This window comes from Trachypithecus francoisi, unplaced genomic scaffold, assembly GCF_009764315.1.
Source record: "Trachypithecus francoisi isolate TF-2019V2 unplaced genomic scaffold, Tfra_2.0 Lachesis_group2, whole genome shotgun sequence".
Classification (NCBI taxonomy): domain Eukaryota; kingdom Metazoa; phylum Chordata; class Mammalia; order Primates; family Cercopithecidae; genus Trachypithecus; species Trachypithecus francoisi.
The window spans coordinates 44,328,282-44,353,636 of record NW_022681465.1 but is presented as its reverse complement, the minus strand read 5'-3'; the positions used below and the strand labels follow the sequence as shown (position 1 = coordinate 44,353,636).

At 38.1% G+C, this 25,355-nt stretch overlaps 1 pseudogene; it reads right to left on the bottom strand.

Annotated features, from left to right (window-relative positions):
- Nucleotides 1-11,562: 11,562 nt before the first annotated feature.
- LOC117066037 overlaps nucleotides 11,563-25,355 on the bottom strand; it is a 156,893-nt pseudogene continuing 143,100 nt past the window's right edge.

Below are 25,355 nucleotides of genomic sequence, written 5' to 3'. Positions count from 1 at the left end.
AGCTCTGTGGCTGAGACAGTAGACTTTCCAAAGATGACATTGGAGTAGACTTCTAAGAAAGAGTGACTTTCACACATTCATTTCTAATAAAAGACAAATATGACTTGGTCAGTGTGGATTCTTTTATGAGTTTATATCCATAAAAAAGCCTCAAGGTGGTAAAACACTTTGTGTCAGCCTCTACTCATTTTCCCATCCGTTCTTTTTTGCATGGTTTGGAAACAAAATATACTAGACAGTCAGGCAGAAGTTTTCCTAGGGTGGAAGAACACTATCAAATTATTATTTTTTCAATTTTACTTTAAGTTGCAGGATGCATGTGCAGAATGTGCAGGCTTGTTACACAGGTATACATGTGCCATGGTGGTTTGCTGCACCTATCAACCCATCATCTAGGTTTTAAGCCCCACATGCATTAGGTATTTGTTCTAATGCTCTCCCTCCCCTTGCCCCCCATTCCCCAACAGGCCACAGTGTGTGATGTTCCCCTCCCTGTGTCCATGTATTCTCATTGTTCAGCTCCCACTTATGAGTGAGAACATGCAAACACTATCAAATTCTAAGAACACAAATGCACTTTGCTGGTTTAGTGATGAAGAGCCAGGAGAACTGAAGTTGAAATCCTAGTTTTGTCACTCCCTAACTAAGAAATTGAGTAACTTAATTTCTCTGTGTTTCATTTTCTACATAATAAAAAAAAGCAAAAAGCAAACAAACCAACACACAAGCAAACCAGTATCAAGTAGTTTCCTTTGCTGAGTGATTTTTTGAAAGATTTCCCTATTCTAGAAACTTTTATTTTTATAAGATGTTTGCTGTAGTTTGTGTTAATCTTAAACACTGAGGAAGCCCATCTGGCTAATTCAGGGTAACCTCCCAGTATCAAGATCCTTAATTTAATCTCATCACCAAAGTCCCCTTTGCCATGTAAGGTGACAGAATTCATATGTTCCAGGGATTAACACATGGACATCTTTGGAGGACAAAGAATGTGGGCAGCCTGGAGAAGCTGGAAAAGGTAAGGAATAGCATTCTTCCCTATAACCTCCAGAAATGTAAGCAGGAATAGAAAACTAACATGCTACCCAAGTTGCCTGAGTTTATTCTCACTGCACTAAATTTCACTCTACTGACAGATACAGCTGTCCTTCCTCTTATCCCTAGGTCGGGTCTGCCGATCTGAGTGACTAGCAGATGTCATATTCAATTAGTCTCCAAAATGTCTCTTGCACAGCTCTTTTGTTGCCTGTCTCGACGCCTTTGCTTGTGCTCTTTCCAGTTTTGGAAATGACTCAATCATTGGCTCTGCCTATTCAAATCTCAGGTATTACTTAAGGTTCTGATAATAACCTGTGTCCTTCCTGAAGACTTTTCTACCTACTCTAACTCACTCCAAATGCTTACAACTGAGAATTCCAATTATTTAGAATCAAAGACTGGCACTTTAGTTCAGAATGTTTCATATTAGCAATATCTCCTCCAATCCAAACAGTGTCAAACTCCTCAAGAGCAGGGACAATCTGTTATATATCTTTTGTGTCTCATTCAGCCTCAGCCAATGCTACACAGCCAGTGCCAAATCAGTGGTAGATTAGTACTTTGTTTATTGAGAAATAGTAAACATTTAAAATATAAATACCTCTGAGAGTTGATTACATCCTTTTAGCGATGAACATTTCACTGTAGTTTATGTAATAAATGGAAGCAAATTCTTTTGTATTTATTACATTTTAGTTGACAAATAAAATTGTATTTATTTATAATGGACAACATGATGTTATGAAATATGTATGCACTGGGGAATGGCTAAATCGTATTAATTAATATATGCATTACTTTCCATTATCATGTACATACACATCACTTAAAATCTACTCTCACCAATTTTAAAGAATACACTATGTTGTTAACTACAGCCACCATATTGTACAATAGATCCAAAAGATCTTTTGAATTTTTTCCTCCTATCTACCTAAAAATTTGTATCATTTATCCAACATTTCTCCCCACCCTGGAGCTGCGGTCCTTGGTAAGCACAGTTCTATTTTCTGCTTCTAAGAGTTAAACATTTATAGATTCCACGTGTGAGTGAGATTATGCAGTATTTGTTCCGTGCCTCGCTTATTTCACTGAATGTAATGTCCTCCAGGTTCAACCATGTTGTCACGAATGACAGGATCTCCTTTTTTGTTTGTTTGTTTGTTTGTTGTTTGTTTGTTGTTTTTAAGGCTGAAGAGTACTCTGTTGTTTATGTACATCATATTTTCTTCATTCATCCATCCAGTGATAAACCCGTTGATTGGTTCCATATCTTGGCTTAGAAGGGGGCCAGTGGGTTTTCTAGGAAGCCATAAGAAGGCTTGGAAACATTGCTTATCAGGGTAGTAGGTGGAGGCACCAATCGGGCAGATAAAGATAGGGAGAGGGAAAGTAGAAAGGCCAGTTTCATCGATTTCACATTTTACCTTGACTGTCCACATGTTTAATATATCCTTGCATTCACAGAGTCTATGTTCTGAGAAATGAGGTAGTTGATATGATCAAAACTGGAATAAAATGTATATTTCATCAAGAAACAGGTGGATCTTAAGAATTTGGTTAAAAAAAAAAAAAAAAGTAGAATTTGGCATAGTTTGAATGTTTGCATGTAGAAAGAGAATATTACATTGTGGCATTTCCCGTTTCTTTTTACATGTGAAATTACAGTGAACTTATAAAAATCCCCCTCTGTCTTTTTCTTTTTTTTCTTTTTTCTTTCTTTCTTTTTCTGAGACAGAGTCTCACTCTGTCGCCCAGGCTGGAGTACAGTGGTGTGATATCAGCTCACTGCAACCTCTGCCTTCTGGGTTCAAGTGATTCTCCTGCCTCAGCCTCCCAAGTAGCTGAAATTACAGGTGCATGCCACCACACCTGGCTAATTTTTGTATTTTTGGTAGAGATGGCATTTCATGTTGTTGGCCAGGCTGGTCTTGAACTCCTGACCTCAGGTGATTCACCTGCCTTGGCCTCCCAAAGTGCTGGGAGCCCAGCCCAACTCTGTCTCTTTGTACGCACATGCATACATATTTTGTGTATATATTTAACCACATCATCTATCTGTCATTACTTTCCATTAATTATATTGCTAAAATATGTGAATAATTTAAATTTTAATTTTAAACTTTAATACTTATGAAAAGGATAACTGCATAAAAGTTAAATTAAAAATACAACCATAGGCTTATGTTTCCAGACAGGTTTTGAAAGAGTACATGTGTTCAATCATAATACATTTCCTTTTCTAACAAATAGCTAAAATTTATTCTAACTCTAAATCATTAATATTATATATACAAGATTGAGCTCTGAGAGTTTATTAGAAAAAAAGTTTACATTTCTCTCTCCCTTCAATGCTTTCATAAACAAAATTACTTTAACATGACTTTCAATGAGCAAATATAATATTTACATTTTTGCTCTGCAAAATTTCTTTAACAAATTGGAGTGTAACTATACTGTCAGTTTTTATATATTGGTGAATAAGGTTTGTTTTAGTTAATTATCATCTTTCTATAACTGAATAACTCAGAAAAATTATATATTACCAACACAACCAAAATAAAATAAGATTATTATTATATGTCCTCCAAATGTTCTTTAACGCTTTTTAAAAAGTGTTTATTTTGTTATGCTTTATGAGTCAATGCATTGTGCTATATTCTGAATATAAAGAGATATTTAAATAGGACTTGCTTTGATGAACCAACCACGAATTCTGAGTTTTAACATGCATGCTAAGTTTTATAAATTTGGTGTGAAAATGAATGGGAATTCATGTGGGTTGTAACACAGAGATTCATAGTATCAGAAATTGAATGAATGCACCACTAAGACTATTTAAATTTCCATTGCCTCTTCCAGTACTCTCTTGTATTTGACCTGAATTCAAGAACTCACATGCCATTTACTTAATTGTGTGTATTTTTTAGGCTTATAGCCCATATTTCAACTTGGGAATGAATTTCACATTTCTTTGTGTCCCAAGCACAAAGCGTGTTGAACATGAGATTCTTAGTAAACAACTGATTGCTTCAAGTTTAGGTCCAGTCCACACTGAGACCAGTCTGTGATAGACTATCTGGACATCCTTATTCAACCCAAGCATTTGGAAAAATGAAGTCCTTCCGGTGCTTTTTTTTGACTATCTCCAGGAAAGGGATAGTTGTCTAGTTATCCGGAGTTAGCCAAGTAGTCTCTGATTTTCAGAAATCATCCAGTGTAATATGAAACTCATTACATCACAAATACCCCTGCTTTGAAATGAATTATTACCTATACAGATCCAATTTAATCTATACTTCACTTTTCTTCTTGTGGATGATTACTATGTTATTCCTATTGTCTATTACTATTGTTATTCCTATTATGTTATTCCTACATATTGGGGACCTTAATAAATATTAGTTGAAGTAAGAAATAAATGATGTATTAATGTTAATGAATCATCAATCTAGAGTTAAACAATCCTACAGCATAACTGGCATTTGCTAGGACAGTCCTTGAGAAAAACCTTCAGTTATTTCAGGAAAAGGAACAAGGCCCCAGAGGTCTGTTACACTGGAAACTGCCTACCATGGGTAACCACCCATATAAACTGGTCCCAGTCAGCATATTCAAGATGTTTGTGCTAGTGGTGCCACAACCTATTCCTTGGCCAGAAGACCCTCTTCTTTTATAATTCAAGAATGCTTAAGACTTTCTCTCCAAAGTGTATTGACTTAAAAAGCTAGACATCCTAGAAGTGGCTGTACATCCTAGAAGTGGCTGTTCTATACCTCCGATAGAACATGGTGTGTTTCTAATGGAGGAATTTAGAAATAAATATGGGACATTTGAGGCTCTAGACTTCACAGAAACTTTTTGTATTATACTTCTTTGTCTCCAAAGGCAAAAGGTTGTGACATATACATTTAAATGAGTTATTGTTACTGTGAGAGGGATTCTGCCACAGTAAATAGTTGTTGAGACAGTAGAGAGGTGAATGAAATCAAGTTACAGCTGATACTGGGGTGTGTGCTTTTGGTTCAGAGTAAAAGACTGTATATTTTCTAGTCCATGTGATGCTGTTACATTGGTTTATATATTTAAAGGAAAATTAAACCCTAAATATGATGCTATCTGAGCCCTTTCCTGTGGCTTCTTTAAACTATAGGGTTTGGTAGGTTTACACACGGAAGTCTGGAGAATGGGGGTGGGACATATTGCAAAGAATAACATGTCTGAAAGTTAAAGTTACAGTGACAGTAGTAGGAGCCTTTAAAATCAAGCTGCAGTGTTCTTTTCCTATGCTAGGGTCACAGATAGAAAGATGATGAAAGTGAAACACACGCACACACACACATATAAATATACTCACATATATGTGAAGTCAGTAATTAATTCAGTAGTAAATCTGCTTAGGCCTTCCTCTTCTATTTTCAAAATTTCAGGGCTTTTGTCTACTATTTTCTAATTCCAAATTTCATTTGAAAATAAAAACCTGTGATCTTTCAACAATTTTTATACACAAAATAAAGTTTAGGAGAAGAAAAGCTAGCTGTGAGAATGACTTGAGACGTGGTCATTCCTATCATTTTAGTTTGAAATTCAGCAAGTAGATCACAAACACAAGTACGCTCCAGGGAAGGAAGAAAACGTGCTATCCTGTGGGCTGTCCTAATACCCCTTCAATTCCTTGAAAAGTCTTTCCAGTATGTATAATTAAGAGGGCATTCTCTGCCTCATAAAATTCTCCAAAATAGCTTTATTTTTTATTTTTTATTTTTTTGCTGTGGCTATTTTGCTTTTGCTGCTTATTTCTACCTAACGATGAGTTTTGCACATTCTGTATCTTTGTCCTAGCTATGCAACAGATCTAACTGCCCACCTTTCCAGGCTCATTTTGATGAGGTAGAACCAGAATTACAGTTCTCTGGTAGTTTGAGAATAAGCACTGCTGTAATATATAACATTTCTGAGAACACAGTGACCTTTTCCTGTTAGTAAGATTCTTTGAAATCTTGGGGATGTTTCCATTGCTATATTGATACATCTTATGTACTTTGCCAAAACCAGGCAGTGATATTTCCATTTCTGTTCTCTCTTTTTCAGCCACCCTCTGGGCTTGCTTTGCACCCCACACTATAAACACTGAACATGGTGTCTGAGTATGAGACAGGAATGGTCTAACCACCTGGGAGTCTAAACCTCCTCCATTCATTTTCAAAACAGGATCACAAAAACTGTGCTACACCTGCTTGTTCCAGACAAGGACTAGATTCCCTAGTTCTTAGATAGTTTTACAGACCATTTCCCTACATATTCAGCTGTCAGCTATTGTTACTTTTTACAATCCAGAAGAATATGCTAATTATACTGACACATAATGCAATATGCTTAAGAACATGCCACTCAAACGTGTGGCTCTCAGGAGAATTCTACCTTCAAGAAACTTCATCTATAAGGAAATACCCCTTTGAGATAAAGGCAGTTCTTTTGTAATAACAGAGGGGAAGGCTAAAATGTGATTTACAGCACATCACAACACTCGATAGTGTGATTTAACTGTTGTATAAAAACATATAGATTTAGGTTGAATTTAAATAGATGGGTGAGAAAGAGAGAGAAAGAGAGAGATTAAAATAACAGATGACTTCCAACTATAAAAAGTTCTCTAAGAAATGACAGAATAGTTAATGCATAGATTTCAAAGAAAACTACTGTTTCATACTATTGAGTATTAAACCTCTAATTTCTATAAAAGTCTCTAATTTTTCCACATATTAAGTCAAGGAGCTAAAAATGTCTTCTGTGGATATTTTTATAATAATATTTTCTGTTATAAAAAAGGCATTGCCAGACACTACCATCTGTCGTGTAGACTGACAGTGTATGAATCTGATGTCTTTCTGTGACTTCCTATCTTATATAATTGGAGGTTTCAGCCCAGAATGATGCTTCGTTTCCACCTAAGGACAACCAAGTTTGAGTTCGCCTGAAATATTTTAATCATTTCCCTGCTATGCGCTGATAAGACCAGTATTCTGCATAGTTAAAAGCTATAAATGTGTCTATTGAGAGGGTGTTAAAAATTCTCCTCTGAGCTTCTGGCCATCATCCAGAATTATTACCATAATACCTTCTGAAATGAGACAGAAAACATAATGCATTATAATTGATAAATGTTTCATTTGTACTTACTTTATTTTAGAAATTTGAAACATTCAAAATGTTTTGGCTTCATCAACATGGGGAAAGGTTTATTTTACTATTTTTTGATGAAAAAGCTGTCTTTGCAAAGTGTTTATGTAAAGATTGGAATATTTGTCTACCATGCTTTTAAAAGAGTTCAAGGACATTAAAACTACTCTATTGACTCAGATGTGTGCATGTGTGTGTATGTGTGTAAGGGTACATGTAATCATCCTAATCCCAGTCAAGGAGACAAGATTATGGATTCACTTTTGTAGTTTTTTATTTTAAAAAAAAAAACCTTTTTCAATAAAAGAGAAATTGTTATAGTTAAAACCTGTTAATTGGAGATAATGTCTGTGTAACTGAGCATTGTCCAAGGGTAATGACCTCCTGGTGCTAAGCCGTGAAAATGTTGACAGGAAGCCAACACATTTGTTTTCAAAGCAGGAGACATAGGTCCTTTGACATGATTCTATTAAAATGGCTTTATTTTTGTTGCACTACGTAATAGACAGCAATCTAATCATTCTAGTTTATGTTATCACTGCACTCCCATTTTTCTACCTCCAAATATCTTTGTAGGTTATGTTTTCACTGCTACTAAATGCACCAATTAGCACCTTTGCTGCTGCTGAGTAGCTGATCTCATAATAATACAGTCAGTTAAGTTAATTCGGTAGGTTGTCAAAAAGCGCTGAAACGAGTTAGTATTCATTAAGGTATGCCACTCAATACAATGTAATAATCAATGCTTTGTAATTCATTGTAGCTGACAAAAGAGGCTGGGTAATGTATAAAGAAATAGTGACAAGGGTTCCCCACTTCCCTGCCCCATACTTCATTTGGCTAATGTTTGAAATTTCATTTGTCTAACGTATAAAATTTCACTTAAAAATATTCTTCTGGGTTGACTGAGATTTTTATCAGTAAGAATAAAGGATCTAAGAGCTGGTTTCCTTATGGGATTAGATGTGCATGAAGGAGTGTTAACCTGAGGTAGGGAAAGAGGAGATCTTAAAGTATTAAAGCATCCATAATGTGAGGACTGGAGGAGCTTAGGACCAATTCTGAATGCTCTTCAGAGACAACCTGAGTGGTGACTGCTGAACCACTTGCATTATGGTTGTATGGAAAGAATAATTGCAATGATTCTCTTTCTGGCTATAGAGGGAAACTTTTGTCATACTTTAAAAACACTTATATTAATATCCTGGCCCTATCCTCAGTGATTTTTTAATTCAATTGTTTTAGGATAGGGCCCTGGTAGTCACATCAATATTTTTTTAAGCTCAATAGGTGATTCTAATTCATAGCCAGAGTCTTCTGTTCTGTGGCTCTGAGAGTCACCAGGAGGGCCTGTTGAAACACAGTGGGCTGCACCCCTACCCCTCCAAAGAGCTTCTGGTACAGTGAGTCTAAGGAACAGCCTGAGAATTTGCATTTCTGGTAAGTTCTCAGGTGGTGCTGATGCTGCACTAGAATGTATAGGAAGCCATTTAAATTATGTCACCTTAGTCATTTCTTTATTCCTGATGACTTTCAAAGGAAAAAAAGGGAAGACTCAAGACGGCAAGAGTCAAGTGGGGGCCAAGTTAGACTGTGTTTTCCCCTTACACACCACTGTGTTGTGGTAGTTCTAAAATAGCTTTTTGATTCCTTTCAAGTTTTCCATTTCCCTGGTTTATTTAAAATTTGTTATTTCTAAACACATAGATTTTTAAAAAAATACTAACTTTATAGCTAATACTTATTGAAAATTCAGTAACCATCAGGATCCAAACTCAGTGTTATATATTACCTCATTTAATCTTCACCACTTAAACAGATGCTCTTATTATCATAATCAGTATTTACTTTCTTAAGGTCACACAACTAATAGGTAGTAGATTTGGAATTGTAATACAAGCAAACTGACTCTACAGCCTAAAACCTTAATTTCTCTATACTGCTTCCGCATACCTAATGATTTATGAAACATGATCTTACAACTCTGTGGGGCTAAGTATATCATTGTTTATTATCAAATTTTTCTTGATGACGGAATGATGATAAAGTAGCCTCCATTTATTGAGTGCCTGCTTAGGGCCATGCACTATGGTAAGCCCTACTGTAAAATTCCCAAGTGTTTAAGGGATGAGACAATTAAGTGGTGAAATTAGGGGTTAAATCTATGCCTTCTGGCGGGTGTTGGAGTTCTGCCCCCGCAAAAGGAACTATTTAGGTTCCTGATAACATTCCAGTTTTGGATTCAAAATTCTGAAAAAATGCAGCTATGGTCCTAACAACATCCCTGTATAATTCTGGGAAATTTACTTTTGCTTAAGAATGTCTGATATGAGTTCTGTTACAGTTATAAAAAAAAAGCTTTGATTAAAATGGTGGTCATTTTGGTGTATGAATATGAGGTCCCTGAGGCTTGAAGAGTTGAAGAGTTTAAATGACTTTAACTAAGATCACCCAAACTAAACAATGGAAGTAGGAATAGATAACTTTTAGGCTTATTTCCTTTCTGCTGCAACAATTTACTCCTCATGTCTGGTTTTGCACCTTTTCTTAGATCACCTGTGTGAGAAGATCACAGTACAAACCATAAATCCTTAATTTTTTTCTTCCATAGCGCGTTTCTGAGTGGTGGCCCAATGAGTCTTATGAGCAAATAGAAGGAAGGACTGCTGCTAGTGTGTTTTCAAGAGTCGTGCATAGCCCTCCAGGAATCATTGTCTAGACCTCACGAGCTTGTTGTGAAGAGATAAATAAAATAGCAGATGCCAAGTGCTTGGCAAATAGGAAGCACAAGGTTCAGTAAATGGTGGCGATTACTGTATTGTCCTAATGGCAATAGGAGGAGGGAAGTGAGAGGGAAGAGCAAAGCTCCGTACTAACTCAGATGACTCCCAGGTTTCAAAGATATCATTTGAGTATAGAAAATATTTGGTTAGTATGTAAAGAAAAGTGAACTTTTCAAAAGTCAGTATCAGTCATTTTTATAGCTCTTGTGTTTATGAGGTTTATCAACTCATATCAACAGGTTCAAATCAATTTGACTTGCACATGCTGCGTGCATACTGAGAACCAGGTGATGTGCAGATTTATTGTTGGAGAGCTGTTTCCAGTAACTTAGTGCCAAGAAATATTGTTATTATCATGTAGAGGGGTGGAACTCTGTATACAAAATGCTGAGGCACAGGAGACATTTATTTTTCTGTCTGTTGTTCTGTCTGTCTGTATCTATCCTCTCTCTCTCTGGCTAAATTAACTTTCTATTTTTTTTTCTTTTTTCTTTTTTTTTTTAAATTATACTTCAAGTTCTAGGGTACATGTGCATAACGTGCAGGTTTGTTACATATGTATACTTGTGCCATGTTGGTGCGCTGCACCCATCAACTCATCAGCACCCATCAATTCGTCATTTATATCAGGTATAACTCCCAGTGCAATCCATCCCCCCTCCCCCCTCCCCCCTCCCCCCTCCCCCCTCCCCATGATAGGCCCCGATGTGTGATGTTCCCCTTCCCGAGTCCAAGTGATGTCATTGTTCAGTTCCCACTTATAAGTGAGAACATGTGGTGTTTGGTTTTCTGTTCTTGTGATAGTTTGCTAAGAATGATGGTTTCCAGCTGCATCCATGTCCCTACAAAGGACGCAAACTCATCCTTTTCTATGGCTGCATAATATTCCTACTCATCTGACAAAGGGCTAATATCCAGAACCTACAAAGAACTCAAACGCATTTACAAGATAAAGACAAACAACCCCATCAAAAAGTGGGCAAAGGATATGAACAGACATTTCTCAAAAGAAGACATTCATACAGCCAACAGACACATGAAAAAATGCTCATCATCACTGGCCATCAGAGAGCTGCAAATCAAAACCACAATGAGATACCATCTCACACCAGTTAGAATGGCAATCATTCAAAAGTTAGGAAACAACAGGTGCTGGAGAGGACGTGGAGAAATAGGAACACTTTTACACTGTTGGTGGGATTGTAAACTAGTTCAACCATTATGGAAAACAGTATGGCGATTCCTCAAGGATCTAGAACTAGATGTACCATATGACCCAGTCATCCCACTACTGGGTATATACCCAAAGGATTATAAATCATGCTGCTATAAAGACACATGCATATGTATGTTTATTGCGGCACTATTCACAATAGCAAAGACTTGGAACTTTCTATTTTTTAAAGGAATTAAAAGGCTTTAATTAAAAATCATGAGTGGATAATAGAGTGTAGAAATAGAAAATTTACAAACTATTAAAAACTGGAATCACTGTTCAGAACAGATGGATCATGAATGGTGGTGAACAGCAGAAAGATATTATGGATGAATCTACATTATTTTAGCTGCTCCCCATGCCACCTGTCTCAGAGGAAAGCCTGACATTTATTAGATATTGAACTAGACTAATGCTGGCAGCAGATCCAGTGATTGTAACCTGCTATCAGTAGATCCTTCCACTGGGTTCAAAATTTTGATCTGCACCCCACACTTCGGAGGAATCTCCTTGATTTGGGTGCCTTGATGTCTGAAATTATTCAGCCAATCAAATGATTTGGAATGGTGAGTTTATGAGAAGTAGTTGGAGCAGATGCATCCAAACCTGCACTGAATCCAGTGTCGCCATGAGTCGTGGGAAAATAAGCCTGTTGCATTGCCCACTGGTGCAGCTTAGTCAACTCTAGAGGTGATCCCTCCAGATAAGCATTGAAGCACATGGACAGGGTGGTGTAGGGAAAGCTCACGCTGTTGCTGCTTGTGATATACTTGTCCTTACCACCTGCAAAGATGACCAGAGAACTCAATAATGGCTTGGGCTGGTAAGGGATAGTCATGCCCTTCCTGGGGTACTGGGAGAGACTCCAGCATGACTATGCATGTCTGTTTGACACACTCAATTATGGATTGCAGAGTGTTAGCAATAGTGATGGCCCACTCAGTTGAGTTGGGAGCATATCCTCTGTCAGCTGCACCTGAGCCTCTACACTCTCTCATATTTCCTTGATTTTGCAACCACCTTTTCCAATAAAAGGGTCACACTGATTAGGATGACCAAGGGTCTACTGGCACCTGTGCTATTGGTTATAGAGCTGCTGATGTCCTCTTCCAGTTTGTCAGTTATCATAGGAAGCCTTTGAAGATGGCATTAGTGAGTCCAGCCAAAGTGATAACTTTCTCAGGACAATTTTCTAATTTCTTTATTGAAAAACATCCGTTTGCAAAGTTGGGGGCATTACCCTATATGACACTAGATGGTATAAGTGAATTTAACATAAATTATTTATATTATTAGATATTACTTAACTGTGACTGCATGCATCATAATGCTGTGTTTACCTGATAAACCACCACCATGCCCAGCTATCTGTTTTTTTTTTTTTTTTTTGAGACAACGTCTCACTCCATTGTCCAGGTTGGAGTGCAGTAGCATGATCTCAGCTCACTGCAACCTCTGCCTCCAAGTTCAAGTGATTCTACTGCCTCAACCTCCTGAGTAGCTGGGATTAGAAAGGCGTGTACCACCATGCCCGGCGATTTTTTGTAGTTTTAGTAGAGATGGGGTTCCACCATGTTGGCCAGGCTGGTCTCGAACTCCTGGACTCAAGTGATCTGCCTGCCTCGGCCTCTCAAAGTGCTGGGATTACAGACGTGACCCACCGCGCCCAGCCCTAATTTTGTGTTTTTAGTAGAGATAGGGTTTCACGATGTTGGCCAGGCTAGTCTTGAACTCCTGACCCCAGGAGACCCATCTGCCTTGGCCTCACAAAGTGCTGGCATTATAGGCATGAACCACCACGTCCGGCCTAGTGTTTATGTTTTGACTTTTATTGTTTGTCACCTATTCATCTTGATCATGCTATTTCTTATCCCAACATTTGGCATATCAGTTCTAACACAGTCTTGATATGTAACCTCTTTAAAAATATATACATGTAGGCTGGGCGTGGTGGCTTACCCCTGTAATCCCAGCACTTTGGGAGGCCGAGGCAGGAGAATCACTTGAGGCCAGGAGTTCAACACCAGCCTGGCCAACATAGCAAAACCCTGTCTCTACTAAAAATTAAAAAATTAGCCAGGTGTGGTGGCACATGCCTGTAATCCCAGCTACTCAGGAGGCTGAGGCAGGAGAATTGCTTGAATCTGGAGGCAGTGGTTGCAGCGATCCGAGATTGCACCATTGCACTCCAACCTGGGTAATAGAGTGAGACTTTGTCTCAAAACAAACAAACAAACAAACAAAATATATATATATACACACACACATATATATATACACACACATACACACACACAGAGAGGAGAGAGAGAGAGAGAGAGAGAGAGAGAGAGAGAGAGAAGCCCACCCCAGAAAATATTTTAAAAATAAAATTATAAAAATAGGACAAATGTTAAAAGTGAATTCAAAATTTAACTGTTATTAGGATTTTAATGTTATCCACTCCAGTTATTTGGAAACAATTTAAAATGTATACTTATAACAAACATATCCATATTTGTTGCATCAATAAATACAAAGTTTAAGTATTATAATTGTCTTCATTCTTTATTATTTCTTTTTGAGACAGAGTCTCGTTCTGTCGCCCTGGCTGGAGTACAGTGGTACCATCTCTGCTCACTGCAAACTCTACCTCTCAGGTTCAAGCAATTCTCCTGCCTCAGCCTCCTGAGTAGCTGGAATTACAGGAGTTCCCCATCATACCTGGCTAATTTTTGTATTTTTTTTTTAGTAGAGACAGGGTTTCACCATGTTGGCCAGGTTGGTCTCAACTCCTGACCTCAGGTGATCCGTCCGCCTCGGCCTCCCAAAGTGCTGGGATTACAGGCATGAGCCACCATGTCTGGCCTGTCTTTATTCTTTAACAGTAGTTACAATTAATATTCTAAATACAGTCATAAATTTTATCTAGTGGACCAGTGATAATATACTAAAACCTTCCCCCACTAGTAGACATTGGGGTGCTTCAAATTGTTCGTAGTGTAATGCTATACCTTCATATATGTAACTTTTTCAGTATTTTGACTGATTTCATTAGGCTAGATTCCAAGGACTGGGACTGCCTTTAACAAGGTATTTGTCAAATTGCTTTCTAGAAGAATTATACTCATTTATGTTGTCATCAAGAATGAATGGGATAGTAAGTTCACTATACTTTCACCAGCATGTTAGATATTTATTTACTTATTTATTTTTGTAGTTCTATATGTCAAATGGTACTTGCTTTAATCTACATTTTCTGGTTACAAGAAAGTTCTTACATTCTCAAATCTGTATTTGATAATTCTGTTTCCTTTAAATGTCAATTATCTGTTTAAACCCTTATCCATGTATCTGTCATATTATTAGTGACTTTTCTATCGGAAGTTTGAATGTTTCACATGCATCTTTCACATGCATAAAAATAAAATCAAGTCATTAAACCAATACTACATTTGTTGGAAAATTTCTCAGTTTAACTTTAAAATTTTTTTATATTCACATTTTAAATGTTATGGTACTATTTACTGATATTTTCCTTTGTGCATTTTTTACATATTCAAAGAATTGAAAATAATTTCTTTGTTGGAGGTTTGATAAATATCAATATAATTTTCTTTTTTCTTTGACTTAATTTTCAGTAAAATCTACTTTTTAACACATCTGGAATTTGTTTCAGGCTATGATGTGAAGCGAATATATTTGAATTTTAAATAATTTACTATACAGTGACCCAGCTTCCTGATTTCCCTTACAAGTTGCCAGATGCCCACTGAAAGAAGAATGTTCTTATATTTTGTGTTCATTGAGATAACATTGGTTACTTTATTAAGCATGCCAGAGTTTTTTTTACTGAGAAATCTATGCCTCACTTCATTTGTTTTCAAAAAGTTGAATGATCAGAAGGGTATAATTTAATACAATATTATTTTGTATATTTTGTGTTACCCTATTTATTACAAGAGTACACTTTAACAAACTACTGCAGGTACTTTTGGATTTTTATAAGTATATTAGCCTACAATTGTTAATATATGTATTTTTTAATGTTCTAGGTGAACTTAGATATAAAAATCTGAGTTTGAAGTATGTCCCAATGACTGATTCGTTATGTGATTTTACACAAAGTTTAATCTTCTGAGTCTGTTTTCTCTCCAGACAATAGGGATAATGTAATCTACATTATGAGACAATGATAATAATTCAATGAAAAAATATATGTAAAATGATCAGAAGATGGCCTGATAAAGAAGAAACCTCACAGATGCATTATTTTCTTCTCATGTTTTTATGGTATATGCTATCGGTCATCTGAACTGGTGAAAGAGAACCAATGCTCCTAGTAAAATCCACAGGGACAATTTTTGACTTTGAATATGTCTCCTTTAAATTTTGAATATAGTTATTTCTGGGGGGGCGGAGCAAGATGGCCGAATAGGAGCAGCTCCAGTCTCCAACTCCCAGCGCGAGCGACACAGAAGACCGGTGATTTCTGCGTTTTCAACTGAGGTACTGGGGTCATCTCGCTAGGGAGTGCCGGACAATCGGTGCTGGTCAGCTGCTGCAGCCTGACCAGCGTGAGCTGAAGCAGGGCGAGGCATCGCCTCACCTGGAAGCGCAAGGGGGAAAGGAATCCCTTTTTCCTAGCCAGGGGAACTGAGACACACAACACCTGGAAAATCGGGTAACTCCCACCCCAATACTGCGCTTTAAGGAAACAGGCACACCAGGAGAATATATCCCACACCTGGCCGGGAGGGTCCCACGCCCACGGAACCTCCCTCACTGCTAACACAGCCGTCTGCGGCGATCTATCTGCAAGGCAGCAGCGAGGCTGGGGGAGGGGCACCCGCCATTGCTGAGGCTTAAGTAGGTAAACAAAGCCGCTGGGAAGCTCGAACTGGGTGGAGCTCACAGCAGCTCAAGGAAGCCTGCCTGTCTCTGTAGACTCTACCTCTGCGGACAGCGCACAGCTGCAGCCCATTAGGGGAAAGAGCGGGGGCGGTGCAGACGCGAACGACTCTGTCTGACAGCTTTGGGGAGAGCCGTGGATCTCCTAACGCGGAGGTTGAGATCCGAGAACGGACAGACTGCCTGCTCAGGTGGGTCCCTGACCCCTGAGTAGCCTAGCTGGGAGACATCCCCCACTAGGGGCAGTCTGACACCCCACACCTCACAGGGTGGCGTCACCCCTGAGAGGAAACTTCCAAAGAAAGAATCAGACAGGTACACTCGCTGTTCAGCAATATTCTATCTTCGGCAACCTCTGCTGCTGATACCCAGGCAAACAGGGTCTGGAGTGGACCTCAAGCAATCTCCAACAGACCAACAGACAGTCCTTCTGACTGTCAGACGGAAAACTATCAAACAGGAAGGACACCTATACCAAAACCCCATCAGTACGTCACCATCATCAAAGTCCAGAGACAGATAAAACCACAAAGATGGGGAAGAAGCAGGGCAGAAAAGCTGGAAATTCAAAAAATAAGAGCGCATCTCCCCCTGCAAAGGAGCGCAGCCCATCGCCAGCAACGGATCAAAGCTGGTCAGAGAATGACTTTGACGAGATGAGAGAAGAAGGCTTCATTCACCATCAAACCTCTCAGAGCTAAAGGAGGAATTACGTACCCAGCGCAAAGAAACTAAAAATCTTGAAAAAAAAGTGGAAGAATTGACAGCTAGATTAATTAATGCAGAGAAGATCATAAACGAAATGACAGAGATGAAAACCATGACACGAGAAATACGTGACAAATGCACAAGCTTCAGTAACCGACTCGATCAACTGGAAGAAAGAGTATCAGCGATTGAGGATCAAATGAATGAAATGAAGCGAGAAGAGAAAACCAAAAGAAAAAAGAAGAAAAAGAAATGAACAAAGCCTGCAAGAAGTATGGGATTATGTAAAAAGACCAAATCTACGTCTGATTGGGGTGCCTGAAAGTGAGGGGGAAAATGGAACCAAGTTGGAAAACACTCTTCAGGATATCATCCAGGAGAACTTCCCCAACCTAGTAGGGCAGGCCAACATTCAAATTCAGGAAATACAGAGAACGCCACAAAGATACTCCTCCAGAAGAGCAACTCCAAGACACATAATTGCCAGATTCACCAAAGTTGAAATGAAGGAAAAAATCTTAAGGGCAGCCAGAGAGAAAGGTCGGGTTACCCACAAAGGGAAGCCCATCAGAATAACAGCAGACCTCTCGGCAGAAACTCTACAAGCCAGAAGAGAGTGGGGGCCAATATTCAACGTTCTTAAAGAAAAGAATTTTCAACCCAGAATTTCATATCCAGCCAAACTAAGCTTCATCAGTGAAGGAGAAATAAAATCCTTTACAGATAAGCAAATGCTTAGAGATTTTGTCACCACCAGGCCTGCCTTACAAGAGACCCTGAAGGAAGCCCTAAACATGGAAAGGAACAAGCGGTACCAGCCATTGCAAAAACATGCCAAAATGTAAAGACCATCGAGGCTAGGAAGAAACTGCATCAACTAACGAGCAAAATAACCAGTTAATATCATAATGACAGGATCAAGTTCACACATAACAATATTAACCTTAAATGTCAATGGACTAAATGCTCCAATTAAAAGACACAGACTGGCAAACTGGATCAAGAGTCAAGACCCATCAGTCTGCTGTATTCAGGAGACCCATCTCACATGCAGAGACATACATAGGCTCAAAATAAAGGGATGGAGGAAGATCTACCAAGCAAATGGAGAACAAAAAAAAGCAGGGGTTGCAATCCTAGTCTCTGATAAAACAGACTTTAAACCATCAAAGATCAAAAGAGACAAAGAAGGCCATTACATCATGGTAAAGGGATCAATTCAACAGGAAGAGCTAACTCTCCTAAATATATATGCACCCAATACAGGAGCACCCAGATTCATAAAGCAAGTCCTTAGAGACCTACAAAGAGACTTAGACTCCCATACAATAATAATGGGAGACTTCAACACTCCACTGTCAACATTAGACAGATCAACGAGACAGAAAGTTAACAAGGATATCCAGGAATTGAACTCATCTCTGCACCAAGCGGACCTAATAGACATCTATAGAACTCTCCACCCCAAATCAACAGAATATACATTCTTCTCAGCACCACATCGCACTTATTCCAAAATTGACCACATAATTGGAAGTAAAGCACTCCTCAGCAAATGTACAAGAACAGAAATTATAACAAACTGTCTCTCAGACCACAGTGCAATCAAACTAGAACTCAGGACTAAGAAACTCAATCCAAACCGCTCAACTACATGGAAACTGAACAACCTGCTCCTGAATGACTACTGGGTACATAACGAAATGAAAGCAGAAATAAAGATGTTCTTTGAAACCAATGAGAACAAAGATACAACATACCAGAATCTCTGGGACACATTTAAAGCAGTGTGTAGAGGGAAATTTATAGCACTAAATGCCCACAAGAGAAAGCAGGAGAGATCTAAAATTGACACTCTAACATCACAATTAAAAGAACTAGAGAGCAAGAGCAAACACATTCAAAAGCTAGCAGAAGGCAAGAAATAACTAAGATCAGAGCAGAACTGAAGGAGATAGAGACACAAAAAACCCTCCAAAAAATCAATGAATCCAGGAGTTGGTTTTTTGAAAAGATCAACAAAATTGACAGACCGCTAGCAAGACTAATAAAGAAGAAAAGAGAGAGGAATCAAATAGACGCAATAAAAAATGATAAAGGGGATATCACCACCGACCCCACAGAAATACAAACTACCATCAGAGAATACTATAAACACCTCTACGCAAATCAACTAGAAAATCTAGAAGAAATGGATAATTTCCTGGACACTTACACTCTCCCAAGACTAAACCAGGAAGAAGTTGAATCCCTGAATAGACCAATAGCAGGCTCTGAAATTGAGGCAACAATTAATAGCCTACCCACCAAAAAAAGTCCAGGACCAGATGGATTCACAGCTGAATTCTACCAGAGGTACAAGGAGGAGCTGGTACCATTCCTTCTGAAACTATTTCAATCAATAGAAAAAGAGGGAATCCTCCCTAACTCTTTTTATGAGGCCAACATCATCCTGATACCAAAGCCTGGCAGAGACACAACAAAAAGAGAGAATTTTAGACCAATATCCCTGATGAACATCGATGCAAAAATCCTCAATAAAATACTGGCAAACCGGATTCAGCAGCACATCAAAAAGCTTATCCACCATGATCAAGTGGGCTTCATCCCTGGGATGCAAGGCTGGTTCAACATTCGCAAATCAATAAACGTAATCCAGCATATAAACAGAACCAAAGACAAGAACCACATGATTATCTCAATAGATGCAGAAAAGGCTTTTGACAAAATTCAACAGCCCTTATGCTAAAAACGCTCAATAAATTTGGTATTGATGGAACGTACCTCAAAATAATAAGAGCTATTTATGACAAACCCACAGCTAATATCATACTGAATGGGCAAAAACTGGAAAAATTCCCTTTGAAAACTGGCACAAGACAGGGATGCCCTCTCTCACCACTCCTATTCAACATAGTGTTGGAAGTTCTGGCTAGGGCAATCAGGCAAGAGAAAGAAATCAAGGGTATCCAGTTAGGAAAAGAAGAAGTCAAATTGTCCCTGTTTGCAGATGACATGATTGTATATTTAGAAAACCCCATTGTCTCAGCCCAAAATCTGCTTAAGCTGATAAGCAACTTCAGCAAAGTCTCAGGATACAAAATTAATGTGCAAAAATCACAAGCATTCTTATACACCAGTAACAGACAAGCAGAGAGCCAAATCAGGAATCAACTTCCATTCACAATTGCTTCAAAGAGAATCAAATACCTAGGAATCCAGCTTACAAGGGATGTAAAGGACCTCTTCAAGGAGAACTACAAACCACTGCTCAGTGAAATCAAAGAGGACACAAACAAATGGAAGAACATACCATGCTCATGGATAGGAAGAATCAATATCGTGAAAATGGCCATACTGCCCAAGGTGATTTATAGATTCAATGCCATCCCCATCAAGCTACCAATGACTTTCTTCACAGAATTGGAAAAAACGGCTTTAAAGTTCATATGGAACCAAAAAAGAGCCCGCATTGCCAAGACAATCCTAAGTCAAAAGGACAAAGCTGGAGGCGTCACGCTACCTGACTTCAAACTATACTACAAGGCTACAGTAACCAAAACAGCATGGTACTGGTACCACAACAGAGATATAGACCAATGGAACAGAACAGAGTCCTCAGAAATAATACCACACATCTACAGCCATCTGATCTTTGACAAACCTGAGAGAAACAAGAAATGGGGAAAGGATTCCCTATTTAATAAATGGTGCTGGGAAAATTGGCTAGCCATAAGTAGAAAGCTGAAACTGGATCCTTTCCTTACCCCTTATACGAAAATTAATTCAAGATGGATTAGAGACTTAAATGTTAGACCTAATACCATAAAAACCCTAGAAGAAAATCTAGGTAGTACCATTCAGGACATAGGCATGGGCAAGGACTTCATGTCTAAAACACCAAAAGCAACGGCAGCAAAAGCAAAAATTGACACATGGGATCTAATTAAACTAAAGAGCTTTTGCACAGCCAAAGAAACTACCATCAGAGTGAACAGGCAACCTACAGAATGGGAAAAAATTTTTGCAACCTACTCATCTGACAAAGGGCTAATATCCAGAATCTACAAAGAACTCAAACAAATATACAAGAAAAAAGCAAACAACCCCATCAAAAAGTGGGGAAAGGATATGAACAGACATTTCTCAAAAGAAGACATCCATACAGCCAACAGACACATGAAAAAATGCTCATCATCACTGGCCATCAGAGAAATGCAAATCAAAACCACAATGAGATACCATCTCACACCAGTTAGAATGGCAATCATTAAGAAGTCAGGAAACAACAGGTGTTGGAGAGGATGTGGAGAAATAGGAACACTTTTACACTGTTGGTGGGATTGTAAACTAGTTCAACCATTATGGAAAACAGTATGGCGATTCCTCAAGGATCTAGAACTAGATGTACCATATGACCCAGCCATCCCACTACTGGGTATATACCCAAAGGATTATAAATTACTCTACTACAAAGACACATGCACACGTATGTTTATTGCGGCACTATTCACAATAGCAAAGACTTGGAATCAACCCAAATGTCCATCTGTGACAGACTGGATTAAGAAAATGTGGCACATATACACCATGGAATACTATGCAGCCATCAAAAAGGATGAGTTTGCGTCCTTTGTAGGGACATGGATGCAGCTGGAAACCATCATTCTTAGCAAACTATCACAAGAAGAGAAAACCAAACACCGCATGTTCTCACTCATAGGTGGGAACTGAACAATGAGATCACTTGGACTCGGGAAGGGGAACATCACACACTGGGGCCTATCATGGGGAGGGGGGAGGAGGGAGGGATTGCATTGGGGAGTTATACATGATATAAACGTCATGCACATGTACCTAGAACTTAAAGTATAATAAAAAAAAAAAAAAAAAAAAAAAAGAATATAGTTATTTCTGATCTTTAGGGAATTTAAACAACATAATGAAAGTATAGAGCTAATACCTATTCTAGGCTCTTTTAATTTTTTCTTATGTTCAACTACATGCTAAGAAAAGATAACTCATTTTAAAACTTCCCTAAGGCAGAAATGATGGTAAGTGTTTGAACTTCAAAGGGTTTGCCTAGTCAGATGAGGACTGTATGCTTAGTAAAAGTAAACAGATAGGAAAGAGACCAATAAGAACAGTAATTAAATAATGTATGTAGCTCAAATGTCTAATTATGATATTTGCCTTAAAAAAATCTACCTAGGATTTCTGTTTAGTTATCTATTAATGTGATTTTAGAGACATGGGAAAGACTCCTATCACAATCTATCCAGCTTGCCATCCATAAAATCTGACACACATACCTGTGTTATAACACGTCTCATTGTGTCCAGTGATCTTTTTTACTAATTTGTAGCCTGCTAAACAGGGCTTTATAAAGACAGAGGACAGGTCTTGTACTTCTTTGCAGTGATCCTGATGATCATTAGGATTCTCTATAAAACTTTCATGTCAGAAGTTCAGTATTCCTATATTTAGGGCTTTTGTACCATTGTGCATGAGATTATAATTACTGTTGTCTAAAACTTCATATAGGATCTTGGACAAGGATTTGTCAGGTTGGGGCCTGGGGGAGGACAAGAACATAAGAGACTAGATACTGAACTAATAATGATGCAAATAAGTTGATTTAGCTGAATTCTTTAAAAAGCAGAGCCTGAGGTACGGATTAAGATGCTATTATTTTATTTAGAAGATTTAAGCCCACTGAAGTATAAATGAAAAACAGAAGCAAAGCGAGGAAGTTGAAGAGAAATTTAATGCCTTATGTTACAACACTGGTCACCATTGCATGATGAGTCACTAAGAGATACTGCCAGATGCATAGTGCATGTGTTCACACAACACATAGAACTTCTTCGGAAGTGTGATAAGAATGAGTCATTCCTAGGAGAGGGAAAGGAGGAGAAATGTGTGTTCCCAGCTTTCTCCCATCTCGAGTTACCTATTGGTCAAATCTTACGCAGAGTGTTTTGCCCCTACACTGATGGCTTGTATAACCTGGCTTGTCAGTGCCATTCAGAGAGATCCCTTGTATTATGGACTGTTTCATCCAAGTCCAAAGGTAAACCAGTGATCATAATATGAATGCAGACTTGACCAGAAAAGAGAGAGCAGAAAAGGTGGTCAAGAGAATCTGAGAAAGCATACAAAGTTTGTTTCCTAAAAATGTAAGAGATGTGGACATTAAGGAAGTTGGGAGCATTGAAAACTACAGTTGTAGGGTGATAAAAGTAATACTTTTTTGCTGTATTGGTCAGGTCAAGGGTTGCTATATGCAAAACTAATGCATCCCAAATTACGGTGGTTTAAATCACTAAGAGCTCTGTTTCTTGCTTCTGTCTCAGTTAAGTATGGGTTGAGGGAACTCAAATTCCTTTGACTTAGTGACTCTGCCATTTCTAGGATTCCTAGGATCCAGAATGCCTCCAGTGTATCCTCTGCATCTGGCTGCCAGGCCAGGGAAAATAATGACAGCATGGGGGATTGCCTGGGGATTTTTTATGTGCCTTATTGTGAGGCATCACACAACCCCACCTAACAGCAGGGGAGACTGAGGAATGTAGTCTACTAGTATACCCAGAAGGACGAAAGGAGGGCTTGTGAACAGTTAGTAGTTTGTGTCAGATATCCTAACCAGGTGAAGTTTTTGCTGTAGGAGAATGTTGCACAGTGGTGGTATACTTTGACCTTAATCTCCTTAAGTAATGAAGTAAAGATTCATTTTAATCAGATGCCACTCTTTTGCCCTCTGCAAAATTTTTCTAAGTTTTCCCATAACATCACCATCTTGCTTTTGCTTTTTCCGGAAAAATGTAATCAACTTGAGGAATCAATTCTACTCTAGCTTCCAAGACAAACCTTCACCTTAGGGTATTAATATTACCATCTGTGAAGGTACTCATGGAATCAGCCCCTCCAGACTCACAGAAGCTGGGCTTCCCAAATGAAACTACTACTTTCCAATGTGTGGACTCACCATCCTTGCAAGGTAATTTAGCAAACTTTATATAAGCTATGCCTTAGCCTGAGACTTTTCACAGTCACTGCACTCTTTGATAATTTCATCCCTAACTTTTCTCTCAATGAAAAGGCAATTTACTGACTTTTACCAAGAAAATTACCTTTCTTATTCTTCTGTCATTGCCTGTAAAAGACAGCTGGGAACAAAATGGTGAGGCAATTAATAAAGTTCTTCTTAATTTCTCTCTTCACAGGATCCTGGTACAACAACTGCCTATAAACACTTGCCCAGTCTGAGATCAAGCTACTAATTGCAGTAGTCACAATAGGAGGTGTCTTCACTATAAAAAAAAAAAGTATGAAAATTTTGAGTATATTTACTGTGAGAATGCTTTGCAAAGACTTGACAAAAAAGTATTTCACATTGTAATAGTCCTGGAGCATGAGTCACCAGGTAGTAATCAAGTTGTCCTTTTGAATCAGAATGAAGACCATCAATTTCAAGTTAGTTTTTTTATGTCATGAATGGAATGAGGAAGAGATACCATAGCTCTCTTTTCGGAGAGAATCAGATATACTTTCCAGATACACTTGGGACACTGTAATCCTTGGCACAGGTTACATCCATGTTCTCAAAAAGGAGTTTGCATCATTTTTGCAGAACGTGCTCATGGCTCTCATATTAAAGTCTGTTCTGTGGAGATACATCCAGAAGTTCAGCATAAATACACTGATTTTCAAAAACCTTGGAATTATCCTGCTTATACCTTTTATTATCTGGAAAAATTATTCCAAGTAATTGGATCTTGGTTTCCTCATTTGTAAAATGAAAATATTGTTATTTACCCCATAAGGATATTAAATTGATAAGATAACACACATGAGAATGATCAGCAGAGTGTCTGGCATAGACACTTTGCCTTAGAAGTATTGAAATGATATTTGAAGTTTGACATTGTTGATGCTGATTGACTGCCTATTTCACTGCATTAGTTCTCTCTGGTCTTCTCTGGGATTGCCATCAAGAATTTTAAAATTTATCCTTAGTCTGAGCAGAGAGAAAGAAATTCATATGCCATATTTTTGCTTTTGATTTGAACTTATAGATTCAGACCTTCCTTCTAGACATATATCCATGTTTTTGAAGATGTTCCCATCTCTAAATGACTTCTTTCCTAATTGTGTTTGTGTATTATACCCTGATCTCCTGATCCTGTTCTTCACTGTGGCTGCTAAACTCTAAAATCTCTAGTATAGAAGTCCTCCCTTATCTGCACAGGTTATGTTCCAAAACCCTTAGTGGATGCCTGAAACTGATTAGTACCAAACCCTATATATACCATAATTTTTCCTATATATATGTACCTATGATAAAGTTTAATTTATAAATTAGGCACAGTAAGAGATTAACACAGTAATTCATAATAAAATAAAGCAATTTTAACAATCTATTGCATTGAAAATTATGTGAATGTGGTCTCTCTCTCTGTCTTTTAAAATACTTTAGTATTTTTGGACTGAGGTTGACTGTGGGTAACTGAAACCACAGAAAGAAAAATCATGGATAG